This window comes from Pinus tabuliformis, chromosome 9 (assembly GCF_031772625.1).
Source record: "Pinus tabuliformis cultivar Carrire ecotype Pingquan chromosome 9, CPIR1, whole genome shotgun sequence".
NCBI classification, from domain to species: domain Eukaryota; kingdom Viridiplantae; phylum Streptophyta; class Pinopsida; order Pinales; family Pinaceae; genus Pinus; species Pinus tabuliformis.
Genome location: NC_142307.1, coordinates 1078969174 through 1078991386, shown reverse-complemented (window position 1 = coordinate 1078991386; position 22213 = coordinate 1078969174).

Below are 22213 nucleotides of genomic sequence, written 5' to 3'. Positions count from 1 at the left end.
TTCGGGAGATCCTGTGGACGATTCTCGGTGCCGTCTGGACCAGGTAGGAGCTAAACCTGAGCTCTTTCATTTCATGGTTTCCATTTTGCTTTTTGACCCTGATTCCCTGCTTTTCTGAGCCCCTGGGGTTTGAGGGATTCGTTCTGCCATCAACGCACCCCCAGTGTATCGAAACCTGCATTGAATGCTAGCTTGTATGAAGGCAGTTTGACATTCAATGCACCTAGAACACTGCTGTAGGTGCGTTGGGCGCAGAAAGGGAATTTGTTGCACAATTTTTGATGGAATTTTTGCCTCTTTTCTCACCAAAATCAGGATCTAACTCCTCTCTTGTTTATTTTTTCAGAGATTTGGGAGCAAAATTATCCTTACATGGCGAGAACGTGAGCATGAAGAAGAGGACATGATTGCCCTACATGATCTAGTTACAGTGAATGCGTTGCGGAATTGTGGCTTGTTGAAGTTCTTCCGCATTTCTAGCATGAGACAACAGATCAACTTACTGCAGTATTTTCTCGATGCTTGGGATCCTATTAATCAATTTTTCCAGATTAGGGGAAAATCTATCCCCTTGACTGCAGTAGACATCTATTTCTTGACTGGCTTGTCGAGGCGGGGTGCCCCCATCTCTTTGCCAGGTTCAGCCCGAGGAGGCGATTCTGTGAGAGATTATGTCCGCCAGTATTACAGAGAAGGATCTCAGCCGAGTAAAGACGGCAAGATCATCATCCGTGATGTCACTGACAGGTCCCTTAGGACTATCCTGTTTACTTTTGGTAGGATGGCCGGTAGTGCGTCTCTTCATGTAGCCAACAGATCCTATATGCAGCATGCCTTGGAATGCCTCCAACCGCAAGTGTTCAACTGGTGCGACGCAGTACTTCTTGTGATGAAAGAACAGTTGACCAAGATAAAGAACGGGAGGTTGAAGAACTTTGGGATTGGTTCTATCTTGACCACCTTTGCCTTGGAGAAGATACCACTGATGCAGTCGCAGTACATTGCACTCGATTTACCTTCTCCTACTAAACCATGTATGCAGAGATGGGTTGACCATATGTCTAGGCATGCTGGCCAGTCTCAGATTTCATTTTCTGATACCTTCTTCAGGTGGTTTGATCGTCAGGAGATGGTTTATTCCGAGTATCCATATGCTGGCATGGACTTCCGGGGTGATCCAGATTTAGTACTGCTGGATGGTAAGCAGTGGGGTGCTATTGGTAAAATCTCTGACCATATTGTTGTTTACTATTTTTTTTTTTGCTTGTAATGTTCTTGTGCTTTATTCTATCAAGACTTTAATCAAACTCATGTGTACATGTAGATGTTGGTCCTGTTCGTCCAGTAGTTCGCCTGAGAGTACCAGCTGTTGCCCCAATAGGAGAGGCCGCCAGAAAGGCTATTCTTCACGACCTCGATGTGGCTGAGACTCTCTCAGCTTTACAGGAGCAGGTTGAGGGCCTCACTCTCGGTATACCATATGTGAGGATTGTCGAGCTACCTTTGTAGTTACAGCGGCATACTACTGGTGTGCCCAGACGATGGACTCGTCTCTTACGCATGATCGCACAGGCTGTGACTTGCTATCACGAGCATCATTAGACTAGGGTGCCCCCTAGCATTTTGAGTTTTTGGGTCATGTGACCGATTTTGTCTTGGTTACAGAACATTATATGTAAACCATAAACAACTATATATATTTTTGATTTTCGGGGTTTTATTTTGGTTGAGCTATATGATCCACATGTAAAACATTGATGATGTGTTTATTTTTATAAATGTTGCAAATGTCTGTCTAACACATAGTTTGCTAATGAGTCGGTTAATGTGTTTAAGTTTCTGGAAATATGTTGGTATTGAATAAGATCAAATTGTCTTTCCAAAATCTTAACCCTTAGGAACATGCGATAAATGGATGGCTTTCGGACGGAATATATACCATTGAGTTGTAGTATTATGAGTTGTGAGTCTAGCCTGACAATTAGTCGGCGTATACAATGGGTGATGGCATCAGAGAGAAGTTCTATCAACGCACTATACTCAGCGATGTTATTCGTTGATTGACCAATACATACACCTCTGAAACTTACTAACTCGCCGCTTGGATCAAAAATGGCCCAGGCTGCGGAGGACAGGTTCCGCGAACTACGACTCGCTCCGTCGGCATATCCAACACATGGCTCCAATAGGTTTGACATCTGCAATAAGTGTAAAAAGTGGATTACTCGACCAAAACAAACCCTTTAGCGAAAACAAAAATATAACAAAAGCATATTGGTTATTATTTATGCATAGTAACTCTTGAGGTACAACCCATTATGAGGTTGCGCCAGTGGAATTCCGTCATAATCCATTAACTCGTAGGCTCTTTTCGCTAACACTCGTTTAACAATATAGGGGCCCATCCATAAAGACTTAAATTTACCTGCTCCCAATTTATCGAATTCTTGGTCGTAAAGCAAGACCAAGTCACCTTCCGAGAAGACACGAGGTTTGACATTTTTGTCGAACTGCGCCTTGACTCGTTTCTTATGGGCTTCGTTAGCCAAAGCGGCGTTACGACGGGTTTCATCCAATTGGATTAATTCCAAGAAACGAGCCTCTTCTTTTGAAATTTCGGGGAGGAGATCAATTGCGAGTTTCAGAGACGAGATTTCACACTGGACTGGTAAGGCTGCTTCTAGGCAATATACCAGTTGGAAGGGTGTGAACCCGGTCGCATTCCTTACTGATGTTCGGTAAGCCCACAAGGCTGAGTACAGGATTAGGTGCCACCTTCTTTTGTGAACTCCGATCATCCTTTGCAACATGCGCTTCAGGACCTTGTTGATCGCTTCAACTTGTCCATTGGCTTGCAGATAATATGGAGTAGAGCTGTTGTGAGACAACCCTAGTTTGGTAGCTAATTCGACCATCATGGGATTGCGAAAATGTGATCCATGATATGTGACTATAGCCTGTGGTACGCCGAACCTGGCGACTACATGATTGAAAAAGAAGAGGGCAGCTGTTTCACCAGTATTATCTAATGTAGGCATCGCCTCGGCCCATTTGGTAAAATAGTCAACTGCAACTATGATATACCCATGCCTGTTATAGACATTTTTGTGCCTTATAGCTCTAAGCATGAAATTTCCATAAACCAAGGGATCCTAAGTCCCTAAAAGTGTTGTTCCGACCCCTAAAGGAACAAGGTCAACAAATTACAGCTTCTCCCAGAAGTTCTCCACCAGAAACTGCTCAGAATCAGTCAAATCAGGATCATTTCAGCTGCTCCACTAGCTAGCTGCGTTGCATAGCACCCAAGTACACTAGCTAGGTGCGTTGCAACGCACCTAAATGCACTACCAGGGTGCACTGAGCGGGAAATGACAAATGGCAATGTCATTCCGCAAGGTGGACAGACAATGGAGGCTTCCAGAATCTTCCCCAATGACACTTGCCTCACTGAGTTCGACCAAGGATGAGTAAGAGGCTCTCAGTCTCCAAGTGGAAGCAAGAACTGACAGAGAGAAGCCACAAGTCAAATCATAAGCTGACTCATCCTCTTTGCATACATCTATATATGGATCCCTCATCCTAGAGATCCAGAGGCTGGAATTTGGTACATTGCAGAGAATTGCTGTTGGTTTTGAGATAGAGATCATAGTATTGGGTGATTTATGCTTTGTTGGAGGTGAAAAGGGGATTCCTTTGCTGGGGGGTTGATGCTGGATCAGGAATCATTGGTTGTAACTCCTCCTGGACCTTCTTTTTATATCAATAAAACTATTTGAGTTTCTCCTACATGCTTGTGTATCAATGATGTTTTCTTATATTTGCATGTTTAGCTTAAATCTGATCCTAAGCTATTTATGAATGTAAATCCATGTCTTTGTGTATTTTTCTCCTTCTGTGATCTTGCAGGAACTTGGTGAAGCTGGGAAAGTAAGGGAGTAGGTAGCTGGAAGCTGTCAAAGAGGAGAGAGATTGGATCAAAGGACTAGCGCAAGACACAGGTCGGTTCATCCTATTCCTCTTCGTTTATAGTTCATAAAGAAGAATACGAAAGTAGTTTTCTCTGTTTGTTTCTAAGGTACTGTCATGCCTTAGTGGGATAGGGGCGTTCTGAGTAGACACTTTTCCCGTTAACAAAATGGCGACTCCACTGGGGACCGTGTCTAGTTAGTTGGTTTGTGTTTCTCTTGTTGTTTGTTTCATAAACACAGAAGTAGCAATCGAACTGCATTTTCCATTATCAAATGCAAAGTAGACACCTGCTACTTCAATCCATTAACTGGATTTGTTTATAATTTGAACAGCTGATTCAAAAATGATCTGGTTACCCTTTGTGATAGCTCTTAGACCTCCTTTAAATCCACCCTCTGATTGTGCATTACTGATTGCTTTCACTCGGCCAAAAACCATAGATTAAATTGCAAACCGTGACCCAGAACCTGGATAGAATTCTCGTTTCTGCCCCAGCGCAGGCTCTGTGAAGAGATTTTTCATTTCAGCGCAGTTCCTGAGAGGGCTACCTGCGCTGCAATTCAGTTTCTTTGTGTAACAGGTGCGTTGATCAACCTAGCCCTGTGCAGCTGAGGTTCTTTGCTTCATTTTTTCAGTTTTGTCTCTGATTTTGCAGCCTGTGATTAGTGTGTGTCTGTTTAAAAACCCCTTTTCTTTGCCTTAATTCCACATCCTTTGTACAAAAAGACTGTAGATGTTCTTTGTGTTTTTGTTACATCATTTACAGTTTTCCATTGAAAAAGTAGAATAGTCATATTGTCTTCCTTTGATTTAGATCTGTCGTAAGTGTCGATTTTGATCTTAGGAGAAACTTTATTTGCTGTTGACAGTCGATTATGCTTTTACTTTTGCCTTTGGTTTGAATTTGTGACTTTCTAGTGTCGAAATGAGTGTTTATTTCAAAATCATAAAGTGTTGTAATCATCTCTACCTTTTGATTTCGAAAAGAAGCTTGTTTGTGTTTGCCACTTGAAAGCAAATTCAGATTTGTACATCAAGTTTCTTTTTAGGCATCAATATTACGAAGGTGAAAAAAAATACATGCATATGTTCATTTGCATATTGATAGTCTATTTGGCTTGATTTAGGAAAAGTGCATTTACAGTGTGCTCTTTGCTCTTTGAGAAAAGATTGTGTCTTTCTTTTCCCCTTGTAGCTAGGATTTTCATTGCTGAAAAGAGATAAAAGTTTGCTTATCATCTTTAGATTGCATTTTAGGAATTACATCTACATCTCGTGGTGATCCCAAAAGGCAAACTTCTAAGAAAGATCAACTTAAAATAAATTGAATGAATCTAACAACGCTTTGGAACTTAACACACAACATTTAGAGGTCTAGGCTAGAGACGTATTCCAGCGTCGTAAAGCCTGGTAACTATTGTCCTCACTGATGGTTGGGTGATTCCTCCACTTTGAGACGATAAGTGCCAGTACGGACTTGTGCTCCCACGTACCATCGAGTATATATTGAGAGACCCCTATAGGCTTAAAACCTTTTATCCATAGGAAGCCGTGTCGGCCGCCCTACTGTTCGCAATGCACCGAACACAGCATTCGGGAAGATTGACTGCCGTACCGTAAAAATTATTCTGCAGTTTTGCGATTGGTTTGGTACTCCCTCTACCTAGATCTCTAGAGCAATCCCTTTCGTTCCTTTTCAGACTCCTTAACGGAAAAGGTCCATCTGAGCACTTATCACTTCAGGCTCATTAAAAATCGAAGGAGACTAGAGTCATCTTTTGTTTTTTCTCGACTCTTTAAAACTGAAAAAACAAGTTGTGTCAAAGCGTCTAAAAATTTATTTTAAACAGAATATTCATACCCTTTTCCTACGTTGATCTTAGGTTGAGAAAATGTAGTCTACCAACCAAGGAATTCCCCTTGGTGGAAATCCTAGTCCCTTCTCCTCTTGGGGAGATGTTGGTGCACCCCATATGGCCACATTGTCACTTCCAGGACTCACAATTGGCTTGCCAGTATGGCTCTTCTCAACCAATGTCGTTCAGAACACTACTATTCCTGAACAATCGAATCAGCAACCAGAACTCTACCTAGATCCCTAGTGGAGTCACCATTTTGTTAACGAGAAAAGTGTCTACTCAGAAGGACCCTATCCCACTAAGGCGTGACAGTACCTTAGAAACAAACAGAGAAAACTACTTTCATATTCTTCTTTATGAACTATAAACGAAGAGGAATAGGATGAACCAACTTGTGTCTTGCGCTAGTCCTTTGATCCAATTTCTCTCCTCTTTGACAGCTTCCAGCTACCTGCTCCCTTACTTACCCAGCTTCACCAAGTTCCTTCAAGATCACAGAAGGAGAAAACTACACAAAGAAATGGATTTACATTCATAAATAGCTTAGGATCAGATTTAAGCTAAACATGCAAATATAACAAAACATCATTGATACACAAGCATGTAGGAGAAACTCAAATAGTTTTATTGATATAACAAGAAGGTCCAGGAGGAGTTACAACCGATGATTCCTGATCCAGCATCAACCCCCCAGCAAAGGAATCCCCTCTTCACCTCCAACAAAGCATAAATCACCCAATACTCTGATCTCTATCTCAAAACCAACATCAATTCTCTGCAATGTGCAAAATTCCAGCCTCTTTTGTACAAAAAGACTGTAGATGTTCTTTGTGTGTTTGTTACATCATTTACAGTTTTCCATTGAAAAAGTAGAATAGTCATACTGTCGTCCTTTGATTTAGATCTGTCGTAAGTGTCGATTTTGATCTTAGGAGAAACTTTATTTGCTGTTGACAGTCGATTATGCTTTTACTTTTGCCTTTGGTTTGAATTTGTGACTTTCTAGTGTCGAAACGAGTGTTTATTTCAAAATCATAAAGTGTCATAATCATCTCTACCTTTTGATTTCGAAAAGAAGCTTGTTTGTGTTTGTCATTTGAAAGCAAATTCAGATTTGTACATCAACTTTCTTTTTAGGCATCAATATTAAGAAAGTGAAAACAAATACATGCATATGTGCATTTGCATATTGATAGTTTGTTTGGCTTGATTTAGGAAAAGTGCATTTACAGTGTGCTCTTTGCTCTTTGAGAAAAGATTGTGTCTTTCTTTTCCCCTTGTAGCTAGGATTTTCATTGCTGAAAAGAGATAAAAGTTTGCTTATCATCTTTAGATTGCATTTTAGGAATTACATCTACATCTCGTGGTGATCCCAAAAGGCAAACTTCTAAGAAAGATCAACTTAAAATAAATTGAATGAATCTAAGAACGGTTTGGAACTTAACGCACAACATTTAGAGGTTTAGGCTAGAGACGTATTCCGGCGTCGTAAAACCTGGTAACTGTTGTCCTCACTAATGGTTGGGTGATTCCTCCACTTTGAGACGATAAGTGCCAGTATGGACTTGTGCTCCCATGTACCATCGAGTATATATTGGGAGACCCCTATAGGCTTAAAACCTTTTATCCATAGGAAGCCGTGCCGGCCGCCCTACTGATCGCAATGCACCGAACACAGCATTCGGGAAGATTGACTACCGTGCCGTAAAAAGTATTCTGCAGTTTTGCGATTGATTTGGTACTCCCTCTACGTAGATCTTCAGAGCAGTCCCTTTCGTTCCTTTTCAGACTCCTTAACAGAAAAGGTCCATCTGAGCACTTGTCACTTCAGGCTCATTAAAAATCGAAGGAGACTAGAGTCATCTTTTGTTTTTTCTCGACTCTTTAAAACTGAAAAAACAAGTTGTGTCAAAGCGTCTAAAAATTTATTTTAAATGGAATATTCATACCCTTTTCCTACGTTGATCTTAGGTTGAGAAAATGGAGTCTACCAACCAAGGAATTCCCCTTGGTGGAAATCCTAGTCCCTTCTCCTCTTGGGGAGATGTTGGTGCACCCCATATGGCCACATTTTCACTTCCAGGACTGACAATTGGCTTGCCAATATGGCTCTTCTTAACCAATGTCTTTCAAAACACCACTATTCCCGAACAATCGAATCAGCAATTAGATGAGTCCAGAGTTGCCCACCAACCTTCTAGTTCCTCTAATTCTTCCTCTCCTCCTTCCTCTTCGCTTGATGGGGCTGGCAAAGCCAAAAGTCAAGTTCCTAAGGAGAAGAAGGAGAAGAAGAAGAAAGAGAAGAAGAAGAAGGAGCCAAAGGCGAATGGGGGAAAACGAGTGTCGTCTAACGAAAATCCACGCACTGCACCGACCAGGCCTAAATCACCATGTGTCACTTGCAAAGGAGACCACTTTCATAGAGATTGTCCTTGCATCCTTCGGATACTAAGGGACTGGTCTCCTCGTTTGCACAATCCAGTGTCATCAACCTCTGATGATCATGTTGAAAGCACACCGTCAACTAGCGAAAGTGAAGCCCCAGGACAAAAAGGGAAAGCTAGATTTCCCTGTAAACTGTGTGAAGGCAATCATGCCGTCCACCATTGTCCCTTCTTAGACGAAGCGAAAAGAGTTTTGGATGATCGTCCAGTTTCACCGTTACGACTTCCTCCTGGATATAAAAAACTCTTGTCGAGTCCGTCGCTAGTTGAGAATCCAGCTAGCCCACTCAAGTGGTCGGCTGAAGTGCCTATCATCGAAGATAAACCATCTGAATCCATACCAGACGAAAGTCAAAAGGTCGAGGCGGCAGTTGACCCGATTTTGCCTTCAGAGGTTTTATCTTCGGATGATACAGTCACTGAAGAGAACAAGGATGACACCGTCCAAATTCTTTTCATCAACACAGACTCCGACGAACATGGGGGCAATCTACCCATTCCCTTACCGCAGGAGGGAAGTTCTTCAGAGCCATATCCGGCCGTCTACTCGGTCCCACCTCCAAGCAACCTAGTTGTCTCATTCGACGGGAATCAACTAGGCAGACCCTGTTTACCAGCAAGCATACCATTCCGAATTATCGTTCAAATATATAGAATGGTTATGGCTAGTACCATCATAGATGAGGGGACTTCTGTGAGTATCCTTTCCTCTACTGCTTGGAAAGCGCTTGGTTCGCCATCTCTTTTGCCTGAGATGAGAAATCTGACAAGCTTTGATAAAGGAACCAGTCGACCTTTAGGGATCCTTCCCGATGTGCCCATAACATTGAGAAGGAAGACAGTTCAAATGAACGTAATGGTTGATCAAGGACCCTTGGATTATAACCTACTCCTTGGACGAGACTATATTTATTGCATGGGAGCCATCGTCTCCTCACTCTTTAGAGTAATGTGTTTTCCGCACGAAGGAAGAGTGGTCAAGCTCGTGGACTAGCTTTCATTTCCCGGATCACGCATAGCAAATAGTCATATACCATCCCTAAATGGTCTATTCATGCAAGAAATGTCTCAATCTCCAGTCCGTCCTCCCGATGAGTGCGAGTAATTCGGAGGGATATGACTAAAACCCAGGGGGCATGCATCCTGGTCTGCTTCGGCAGGAAAACTTCGAGTATAGGGTAGGTTTCCGCGGGAGAATATGACTAGTCTGTACCCCGTCCGTCGGTGGAGGAGGGGTTATTCTAGAATAAGATTGTCTTGTCAAAGTTATGTGAGTTGGCAGAACTGAGTCACTCACCCTTGTTTATCTCGATAGACATCGCCGAAGAAGTGTTTTGTTTGCACCACAAATAGAACAATCTTTGGGTAACCTGTAAGAGGTAGGCCTTTCCTGATAGAACAAATGTTTTGTCTGCAAATTGAGGGGTAACCTTGAAACCATATTTTATACCTGGGGGAATGCAAACCTTTTGGAGTGCAAGCGAGGGGCGGCTATTTATTTTTTAAATTTTTAGGACCTCTAACCCTTTAAACTCATAGGATTAGTCGTCACCTAACTTGCATAAAGAAAGGATGTGGGGCGAAAATCTAAAAATTGCCATTTTTATTTGAGACTTTCTTATCATATGACTGGATTAATCGAGCAGTTTTAGCACATAGTTCAATCTCGTTAAAAAATAAACATAAGACATGAGCAAATGTTTCCACCTGCGTTTAAGCTCGTTAAAAAATGAACTATTCCCCGGTAAATAACCACCGTGAATGAAGCATTTCAGCCATTAAAGCCTTGGTCGTGTTTGCACCGTCACCTCCACTTTTCCATTGGCCGATCATTCACCTCCATTTGATTGTTTACCCATTTTGAGGAACAGCTACGAAGAGTGATTTCACTAGCCATCCTTGTAACACTGCCGTGATTGGAAAATTCCAACCCTTACCTGGAATCAGCTGCTACCCATTTTATCACTCGTTCCTCAAAAGATGAGTCTTCTTTAAGCTCTTTTCAACTAACTCGTAAAATATGAAAAGATTGCCGAGTTTTGGCCTTCTAGCTCGTTAAAGGGACCGGAAGTGCTATCCCTCCTCTAGATTTTAATCTTTTTGGACCTGAGGGATTATTGCACAAAAAGATCGAGCGCTTGTTTTGTTCGGCTCGTTAAAAACTATCGAAAATTCATCCCTTCTATATTGTTTTATACTTTTTCGGACTTAAGGGATTAGATGACGAAAAAGGGATTTCGGAGTTACCTTTACGTACCTTTTCAGACTCTCTAAAAATGAAAAGGACCGAGTTATCTTTGTCGTTAAACTCGTTAAAAAGATTAATAGCGACAAACTTGTCTTTAGACGAGAACGAGTTTCACTATCACTAGGCTCGTTAAAACATAGTGATGGGTTTGCTCAAAGGGCAAATTATAGAACAAGCATATGTTATCCTCCTCAAGCTTGAAAAAAATAAAGAGGTACTGGTCAACAATGACTGGGGAAAAATTGGGAAGGAACTCAAAGAATTTTTATTGGTAGAAAGTCGCTCTTGAACATGACACTTCCACTCCGTACCTGAGTCAGGTTGGGTTGTTTCATTCACCGGTCACATCACCATGGTCACGCCATACCATCCACATCTGGGGTAAATGCTACCAATCCATCACATAAGTGTCGCCGACATGTTCAAGAGAAGTCATCCAGAGAAGTCACCCGTGTCCCATCCACTACCATACATTATACTTCATTCTTTCATCACTGCCATCCTGAACCATATATCATCAGATTGTTTTCACCTCCATCAAAATCATTTGCTCCGTTCCGTGTCATTGATGTGGGATTCATCAAGGCCCTCCTTTGACGGATCGCTTCTTGTAGACACCAGCTCATTATCCAAGAAGTTGATCTAGGAACACCCCATTCATTACTTTGAAGCTTGCATGCCTCAATGGCAAGTTTCTCACTTCCGGCGACAGGTATACATCAATGACCTTCGACCGAAAGATTTTGCGTGGTGTTCAACGCCAAGTCCTTTATTCACACCACGTGAATTGTACTACAGTACCTTGAGGGTCATCATCATTATCGGTGATTCCTCTCGTGCTTGTTAACAGTTTACATCATTGACTGGTAATCAAGCGACGTCTTTCCATGTTCGACTTCAAATCATTTCTCACATGGATCGACTTGTACTTCGAGTGAAGATCGGACGAGATTGAAGACCCCAGATCTAGTTTCATCCATCCGGGCTGCGATATATATTCAGGAAAATAAAGACATTGAAATGTACAGCATTGCAGCACAGATAATCATCCTACCAAAAAGGATGATGGCTCTATCAGAATCATCAGTCTACCATCAGACGATTGTCTGTCCTATGTACATGAAAATGAATTTATAAAGCTGAGCATGGGAATGCCCGCCTCAGCTAAATCATGAAAACAGTATGAAGATAATGTATTGTATTGTATCTTATTACAGGTCTCCTCCCAGCATTGAAAGAACTTCGGATCCTCCTAATAAAGCATTTCACCCGATAAACGACCTCATACTTTAGGGGGCAACTGTTATAGACATTTTTGTGCCTTATAGCTCTAAGCATGAAATGTCCATAAACCAAGGGATCCCAAGTCCCTAAAAGTGTTGTTCCGGCCCCTAAAGGAACAAGGTCAACAAATTACAACTTCTCCCAAAAGTTCTCCACCAGAAACTGCTCAGAATCAGTCAAATTAGGATCATTTCAGCTGCTCCACTAGCTAGCTGCGTTGCATAGCACCCAAGTACACTAGCTAGGTGCGTTGCAACACACCTAAATGCACTACCAGGGTGTGCTGAGCAGGAAATGACAAATGGCAGTGTCATTCCGCAAGGTGGACAGACAATGGAAGCTTCTAGAATCTTCCCCAATGACACTTGCCTCACTGAGTTCGACCAAGGATGAGTAAGAGACTCTTAGTCTCCAAGTGGAAGCAAGAACTGATAGAGAGAAGCCACAAGTCAAATCATAAGCTGACTCATCCTCTTTGCATACATCTATATATGGATCCCTCATCCTAGAGATCCAGAGGCTGGAATTTTGTACATTGCAGAGAATTGTTGTTGGTTTTGAGATAGACATCAGAGTATTGGGTGATTTATGCTTTGTTGGAGGTGAAGAGGGGATTCCTTTGCTGGGGGGTTGATGCTGGATCAGGAATCATCGGTTGTAACTCCTCCTGGACATTCTTGTTATATCAATAAAACTATTTGAGTTTCTCCTACATGCTTGTGTATCAATGATGTTTTGTTATATTTGCATGTTTAGCTTAAATCTGATCCTAAGCTATTTATGAATGTAAATCCATGTCTTTGTGTAGTTTTCTCCTTCTGTGATCTTGCAGGAACTTGGTGAAGCTGGGCAAGTAAGGGAGCAGATAGCTGGAAGATGTCAAAGAGGAGAGAGATTGGATCAAAGGACTAGCGCAAGACACAGGTTGGTTCATCCTATTCCTCTTCGTTTATAGTTCATAAAGAAGAATATGAAAGTAGTTTTCTCTGTTTGTTTCTAAGGTACTGTCATGCCTTAGTGGGATAGGGGCATTCTGAGTAGACACTTTTCCCGCCTTAGTGGGATAGGGGCGTTCTGAGTAGACACTTTTCCCGTTAACAATGCCCCTCGGTCGAGGTGGGGTTACATGTCATGAAATCGATGCCCCATTTGGCGAACGGCCCAAAAGCAACTATTGGCTGTAGAGGTGCGGGTGGTCTTCTGGTTTTTCTATAAAAAATTTGACAAGCATGGCAACTTCTGACTGCGGTTATGCAATCTTTCAACATTGTTGGCCAGAAGTATCCTACTCGTAAGATTTTTTGTGTTGTAGCATATCCAGATTGATGCCCCCCACACGTGCCTGAATGACACTCATTCAGGGCTTTTTCGGCCTCCTCATGGGTGAGGCACCTTCTCAGAATTGTATTGATACCACGACAGTAAAGTGTATCACCGACGATCATGTAGTCTTTTGCTTGGTATCGAATACGTTTTTTATCAGAGTGTGAGGTGTTTGGCCTAAATTTTTGGGTTTGGAGATAAATGATTATATCTCCATACCACTCATTGCTTGTAGATATCAGAAACAAATTCTCATCCATGATTGATTCTTCGGATGTTTCATCGTTGGACGACAATGGGAGATCGCATTATAATTCTGCAAAAACTAGAGCTTTCTTTGACTTGGATTTTACAAATTCCATATCAAACTCTTGAAGGATCTCTATCCATTTTGAATATTTGCCCCCCAGCAATTGTCGCGACAATATATAAGTCATGGGGTTGCAATCTGACAGAATGGTAGTTTTCCGAAAGAGGACATAGTGTCGAAATCTTTATATCGCTTGAACAACTGCAAGCGCTAGTTTTTCCACATAAGAATATTTGCTTTCTGTATCATTTAAGTTCTTACTTAAATAATATATAGGATGTTCAATTCCATCGACTTCTTGAACTAAAACCATTGCGATGGTCGTATCTGCTGCAGCCAGATACAAGTTAAAATCTCTTTGATAATCGGGGGCGTACATTAATGATGCTTTCATTAGGGAATCTTTTAAAGCATCAAAGGAAGCTTGCGCAATCTGATCCCAGACAAAGGGTACCTCCTTTTTCAAAAGACATGTATAACCTTTAGCAAGTTCGGCGTAATTTGGAATGAACCTCCTCAAAAAGTTTGCTTTCCCTTGGAGTTTCTGAATCTGAAGCAAATTTGAAGGTGGAGGCAAATTTATGATTGCCTGGACCTTACATGGGTCGAGACGAATCCCATCCTTGGAGACTATAAAGCCAAGTAAACGACCAGAACTGACGCAAAATACACATTTGTGCGGATTGAGTCGTATCTTGTAGTGTCGGCAACGTAGAAATATCGCTCTTAAATGCTGCGGATGATCAGTCCGCTTTCGCGAATGAGCCGGAAGATCATCGAGGTATGGTTGAATGATGTTTTTGATGTCATGGAAGGCATAATTCATTGCCCTCTGAAACGTTGCCCCTGCATTCTTTAAGCCAAAGGGTAATTTCCGATATGCGAATGTGCCCCACGGACAAATGAATGCAGTCTTTGACTGGTCCTATGGGCGGATATTTATTTGATTATACCCAGAGAATCCATCCATGAATGAAAAGATTTCGCATCCGGCGCATTCATCAATTATCTGGTCGATGAAGGGTGTAGGGTAGTTGTCTTTTGGACAAGCTTGTTTTACATCCCTATAATCGACACACACTCTAATTGTCCCTTGTTTTTTCATAACAGGGACAATGTTCGATACCCAATCGGTTAGAGGAACCGGGTAGATGAAACCAGCATGGAGAATTTTTTTAACTTCTGCCTTAATGGCAGCGGCTTTCTTGGGGTGCACCTGCCTTAGCCATTGTCGTACTGGTTTGACATCTGGATACATCTTAATTTTATGTTCAATGATACTCAAGTCGATGCCTTGCATTTCACTGTATGGCCAAGCAAAGACATCTTTGAATTCGCGAAAAAGAGTGTTATATATTTCCAGTTTTGAAGGAACAACATTTGCCAACATAAATATTCTCTACAACATCTGTTTTGGTTGAGATATTTATGGCTATAGTCTCTTTAATGTTAGATAAGTTTCGCTCGGAATCCACCGTACTTACAGTATTTGATAGAAAATCAAAGACTGAAGGATGATAAAGGTCATTTTGAGTCTCTTCTTCACAATCCGGAAGAAGGGAATGATGATGGGAATCATTCCATGGTGCTCCTTCAATTACCATAGACTGGAGAATTCCTTCGTCGGTGACATGCACTCACGACCAAGGATCTGAAGGAGTACCATATTCTCTAGACCTATCTATCCAAACGCTTGATGAGCGTTGATTTGGGTTTGCCTCCCACGCTAGAAACATTGATTGCTATAATATTTCTGTTGGGCTTGGGGGAAAAATCACTGCATGATCCATGTCGATATCGTTTTCTGATATCTTTGTAGAAGATATCATGTTGCAGGTTCCTATTGACGCTACTTCTGCCAGATTGATTGGAGGTGGAAGAGCGAAAGTTCCCATTAGTATAGGATCTTTTAGTAGGCCTACTCTGATATTCTGAAGCGAATGGGGGCTTCCATGGATCATGGGAATGCTTCCTGTAACTTGAGAACCATTGGGGAGGAATTTTTGTTGATCGACGATTGTAATTCCTCCTTGAAAGGGGAATGCAATCTTTCTAAAATAGGTCGACACAACAACTGCCATGGCATATATCCATGGTCTTCCTAGTAGGATGTTGTAATCAAGATTCCCATCGATGACTTCAACATCTATTTCTACCGTTTTTCCCCCTAGTTCAACTTTCAAGTTATTTAGGATACCATATGGGGTATATTTCCTTCCGTCGAATGCTTTTAACGTCGTCGCAGACCGCGACAAGGTTGGAGATCCTAAAGTTTTCCAGCAACTCATCGACATAATACATGTAGATGCCCCCTCATCAATAATTGTTCGATGAACAGTTTTGTTGAGGGCTTTCACTTGAACAAGGAAAGCTAGTTGAGTCGGTAACTGAGGATCGTATCCTTTGTGGTCGAAGGATACAAGATTGGAATCCTTTGGATCAATCCAACCAATGGCCGATAATAAAGCCTGCCTTTGGGACGGGCAATTTTGTAGTACTTCAAGAGTCGACATAGTGGATGACGATTGGGCCAAATCTTCCACTATGTTATAATGTTGCGCCGCTCTAGCGCGGGGATTAAATGTCGACTTGTGTGCTACTCCCTTCGGTGGTTTTATCGTCAATTCAGGGATGGTGGGTGGTACAACTTCTGTCAAAGTTGTTGTTGAACTACTTGGTTGATCTTTATCCTTGTTATTGACAGCTGCGGATTCCCGTAATCTTTGTTCCTTGTTGAAATCAAAGCATCATTCTGCTGTTTTGAAATCGACAACATTAGCACTTGAGACAGGGAAGCATTTCCACTTTCAACCAGATTTTCTCCTGGATTTGGAAATGGATCAGTTAACATTGCCGAGGTTTTCGAACTCTTAAAGAATTTCTTAAGCTCGGCTTTGTATGGACATTTTGAGGTCCAGTGATCCTCATCGCATATATGGCATGGAGTTCTTGGTTTCCTATTTCCAGGAGGGCTTGAAGAAGATTTTTCAGGAGATGACTCATCCTGTTTCTTCTTCTTCCCTTTGCCTTTCTTCTTGCTTCCTGGTTGTTTGGTTTCTTTGCCCTTATCTTTCAATACGGCATTTACTTCTGAAGCAAGAAGTTCGTCTTTTGCATTTTGATCTGAAATCTTACGGGCCTTCTTAGAGGTAGCCTTTGTCGATTTCACGTCCGTCGTGCCAATCATGCCATCGCCGGCGTGAGAGTCATTGTTTGATTTAGGAGGAGGAGGAATTGAGAATTCCGGTCTAGGGGCGTCAGGTATCTTGTCGTAGAGCGTGCCGGACTGAGTATAGATCAAGTGTGGATACTGTGCACGAGCGATAACTTGCTCTTCCATTACGACTCCCCCCTTTTCCACATCTTCCGTGATGGAAGGTAGTAATGACTTGATAAACCATTCAGCTAATAGCTGATCGGGGACGTACGTTTTTACCATCCTACAACGATGTCGCCACTCATTTATATGATCAGATATGTGAGTGGCCGTTGTCTGTTTGAAGTTGGTAAGGATTTCTGTTCCCGTTTCGTACCTTATCGGTAATTGAAAATGGGTTAAAAAGGTTGTGGCTAAGGTACTGAAGTTGTCAAACGAAGCTCTAGGCAATTCAATGTACCATTTTGTCGCTGGGCCCGTTAACGTTCTCTGAAAGAGGCGAAGCCTTATCGAATCATCATTTAGGGTGTTTGACGAACACCATAGATGAAATGTCATCACGTGATTCGATGGATCTTCACCCGGATTTCCATTAAATTTAGGAATATCTGATGGAAGTTTATGCAGAATCGCTGGCCACCAAGGGGCGTAAGCAATTGGATCGTTTGTTAACCGGTTTAAATCAGGTAACTCTAAAGTTTCCACGAATGGTAACTGCTGATTCAGATTAGGTGAAGCATACCCAGGGTAAGATGGGATTGCCTGAGCAGTTGGTCTTTGCATGCCAGCATAATGCATTTGATGCTGGTATGACTAATAAGGTTGGTGGACATGACCATTGTAAAATGGTTGATTTTGACTGTTTTGAATGTACGGTTGTCCACTGTTCGCAAAGATTCGCTGCTCAGAACCTTGGTATACTTGTTGGAATTGCAGTTGTTGGTATTGCACCAGCCACGGTTGTGAAGCCATGTGATGTCGCGCTATACTAACCGTTGGACCAAGGTGAGGGGTGATTGTACCCGTCTGGACCTGTGTCGCCCCACTAGTTGGCGATTGTGGTTGAGTCACAGGGTCAAGGGGCTGTTGCATTACAACCTGAGAAACCTGAGGTTGGCATACAACAGGTAGCGTTTGAACTTGTGACACCGTCACAATAGCTGGTGTAGTCGGGATATTCGACATAGGTACACATTGTTGAATTGAATACACAACTCTTGGTTGTTGAGGTAGTATAGGTACCCAACCACTGAGGTAATTCCAGTATAACCTGAATGTTGTTGTGTACTCCCGTATGGATATCCTCCCGGAGGGGATAATGAAAGGGCATACTGCCCCCCATACGGTGGTAATCCAGAACTCAAGGGAATTGTTTGCCCTTGGGGACCGAACTGCCCAAATTGACCTCCAAATGGATCAATTTGTTGAGACTCAACATAAGAGTTTCTGGATATTATTCCGGATGAACAAACAGGAACGGACCAGACTGTCGAAATAGCCCCTGAATGGGCTCCTTCTAGCGGTTGAGAGCTAGATGGGACAGATGGTATGCCGACGAACATTGTCGGAGTGACAGCAGGGAGTTCTGCTGTCGCTGTGTCAGATGACACAGTCCTAGATGTTGACGGTTGTTCAGACATTTGTAGTCTATCCAAAAGATTACCTAGCGATTCTACAGGAGCTTCCGCTGGTGGTAGACTAACTTCTGATGAAGAAGGATATAGAGTGATCCTGACTCCAAAGTGTGTTGGAGTACTTGTTTGAGGATCTTCTACAATTTCTTCAATTGCAACCAGACCAGGTGGAAGGGGAAGACCGTCAAGTCCGTAAAATATTTCTGGTACCGAAGAAGGTGTGGAATCAATAGCGATAGATGTTTGAAGAGCAAGACTCTCCGAATTGGTTGTAGATGGAACTGGTTCGGTAACACAAGTGTTTACTCTCAGACTAGGATCAATATCACTGTCCCTCTGTGGCTGTTGAACTTCTTCTGTAGAGGCAGGGATTCTAGAAATGTTTGGAGTAACCAGAGTCTCTGATGTCGTTGGAACACTTGTTCTAACTTTAATAGGAGATTTGGAACCGGTTAAACAAGTTCACTTTGTCCGTACTGGTTTCGATTCCGGAGACAAAGACGGTTGACTCGTAAGTCTCCGTGAGCGACGGGGTTTCAATTGACTTTCTTCCACGATTGCGGATTACTCGATCAACTAAAATAAAAGGGAAGGTATGTTTCCGTATTAAATGAATTTTAGACGCTTTTGACACAACTTGTTTTTTCAGTTTTTAAGAGTCGAGAAAAAACAAAAGATGACTCTAGTCTCCTTCGATTTTTAATGAGCCTGAAGTGACAAGTGCTCAGATGGACCTTTTTCGTTAAGGAGTCTGAAAAGGAATGAAAGGGTCTGCTCTGGAGATCTAGGTAAAGGGAGTACCAAACCAATCACAAAACTGCAGAATACTTTTTACGGTACGGCAGTCAATCTTCCCGAATGTTGTGTTCGGTGCATTGATATCAGTAGGGCGCCGACACGGCTTCCTATGGATAAATGTTTTAAGCCTATAGGGGTCTCCCAATATATACTCGATGGTACGTGGGAGCACAAGTCCATACTGGCACTTATCGTCTCAAAGTGGAGGAATCACCCAACCATCAGTGAGGACAACAGTTACCAGGCTTTACGACGCCGGAATACGTCTCTAGCCTAGACCTCTAAATGTTGTGCATTAAGCTCCAATGCGTTGTTAGATTCATTCAATTTATTTTAAGTTGATCTTTCTTATGAAGTTTTCCTTTTGGGTTCACCACGAGATGTAGATGTAATTCCTAAAATGCAATCTAAAGATGATAAGCAAACTTTTATCTCTTTTCAGCAATGAAAATCCTAGCTACAAGGGGAAAAGAAAGACATAATCGTTTCGCAAAGAGCAAAGAGCACACTGTAAATGCACTTTCCTAAATCAAGCCAAACAGACTGCCAATATGCAAATGCACATGTGCATGTATTTGTATTTCACTTTCTTAATATTGATGCCTAAAAAGAAAGTTGATGTACAAATCTGAATTTTCTTTCAAATGACAAACACAAACAAGCTTCTTTTCGAAATCAAAAGGTAGAGATGATTACGACACTTTATGATTTTGAAATAAATACTCATTTTGACACTAGAAAGTTACAAATTCAAACCAAAGGAAAAAGTAAAAGCATAATCGACTGTCAACAGCAAATAATTTTTCTGCTATGATCAAAATCGACACTTGCGATAGATCTAAATCAAAAGACGACAGTATGACTATTCTACTTTTGCAATGGAAAACTGTAAATGATGTAACAAACACACAAAAACATCTACAGTCTTTTTGTACAAAGGAGGCAGAATTACAACAAATAAAAGGGGTTTTTAAACAGACACATACACTGATCACAGGCTGCAAAAATCAGAGACAAAACTGAAAAAATGAAGCAAAGAACCTCAGCTGCACAGGGCTAGGCTGATCAACGCACCTGTTACACAGAGAAACTGCATTTCAGCGCAAGTAGCCCTCTCAGGAAGTGCGTTGAAATGCAGAACCTCTTCACAGAGCCTGCGTTGGGCAGAAACAAGAATTCTATCCGGGTTTTGGGTCACGGTTTGCAGTTTAATCTATGGTTTTTGGCCGAGTAAAAGCAATCGATAATGCACAATCAGAGGGTAGATTTAAAGGAGGTCTAAGGGCTATCGCAAAGGGCAATCAGATCATTTCTGAATCAGCTGTTCAAATCATAAACAGATCCAGTGAATGGATTGAAGTAGAAGATGTCTACTTTGCATTTGTTAATGGAAAATGCAGTTCGATTGCTACTTCTAAGTTCATGAAACAAACAACAAGAGAAACACAAACAAACTAATTAGACACGATCCCCAGTGGAGTTGCCATTTTGTTAACGGGAAAAGTGTCCATTCAGAATGACCCTATCCCACTAAGGTGTGACAGTGACCTTAGAAACAAACAGAGAAAACTATTTTCGTCTTCTTCTTTATGAACTATAAACGAAGAGGAATAGGATGAACCAACCTGTGTCTTGCGCTAGTCCTTTGATCCAATCTCTCTCCTCTTTGACAGCTTCCAACTACCTGCTCCCTTACTTTCCCAGCTTCACCAAGTTCCTGTAAGATCACAGAAGAAGAAAACTACACAAAGACATGGATTTATATTCATAAATAGCTTAGGATCAGATTTAAGCTAAACATACAAATGTAACAAACATCAATGATACACAAGCATGTAGGAGAAACTCAAATAGTTTTATTGATATAAAAAGAAGATCCAGGAGGAGTTACAACCGATGATTCCTGATCCAGCATCAACCTCCCAGCAAAGAAACCCCTCTTCACCTCCAACAAAGCATAAATCACCCAATACTCTGATATCTATCTCAAAACCAACAGCAATTCTCTGCAATGTACAAAATTCCAGCCTCTGGATCTCTGGGATGAGGGATCCATATATAGATGTATGCAAAGAGGATGAGTCAGCTTATGATTTGACTAGTGTCTTCTCTCTGTCAGTTCTTGCTTCCACTTGGAGACTGAGAGCCTCTTACTCATCCTTAGTCGAACTCAGTGAGGCAAGTGTCATTGTAGAAGATTCTGGAAGCTTCCATTGTCTTTCCACCTCGCGGAATGGCACTGCCATTTGTCATTTCCCGCTCAACGCACCCTGGTAGTTCATTTAGGTGCGTTGCAATGCACCTAGCTAGTGTATTTGGGTGCTATGCAACGCAGCTAGCCAGTGGAGCAGCTGAAATGATCCTGATTTGACTGATTCTGAGCAGTTTATGGTGGAGAACTTCTGGGAGAAGCTGTAATTTGTTGACCTTGTTCCTTTAGGGGTCGGAACAACACTTTTAGGGACTTAGGATCCCTTGGTTTATGGATATTTCATGCTTAGAGCTGTAAGGCACACAAATGTCTATAACAATGATGGCAAGAGATATAGTGAGGGTGACCCCAACTAATGTGACCTGGTTGTTTTGTGAATTGAGGATGAACTTCTTAGTTAACCGCTGATGAAAATTCATCCTTTCAACCCTTTGGCAAAACTTAAAACAACCCATGTACTTGAAACATGATATTGCAAGTGGTGATGCCATAAGTTGTGTAGTATCAGTGGGTTAAAATATGATAATTCTACCTCCTTTCTTGGTTGGCCTCCTTGGCTGTCTTTCCCCTTCTTTTGAACTATTGTCTTTTTCCATGGATTTTAGGTGAAAACGTGAGGGACTAATATATATGTCAAGGTGAGTGAAACAATGACAAGGTGGAGTGAAATACATTCAGGATGATTGGAAGGTGACAAAGTCTATGAAGTGCTGTAACTCTGATCAAATAAGTGATTTTGGAAACATATAATAGAGCTTTTCTAGTCTTTCAAAATTTAGGGTGCTAATTTGCTTAATTGATGGAGAAAAAGAGATATTGGGCCACTTACTTGTTGTATGCAGGTAATTGAAGCTTTTGTGGCTTGATCAAATGAAGGAAAGTGATGTTTTGGTGCTCCTAGGGTTTGCCAAGCTCCTCTGGTTGAACGCACAACACCAAGTGCTAGTGTGCAACATCCTTAGCAAACGTGCCCTT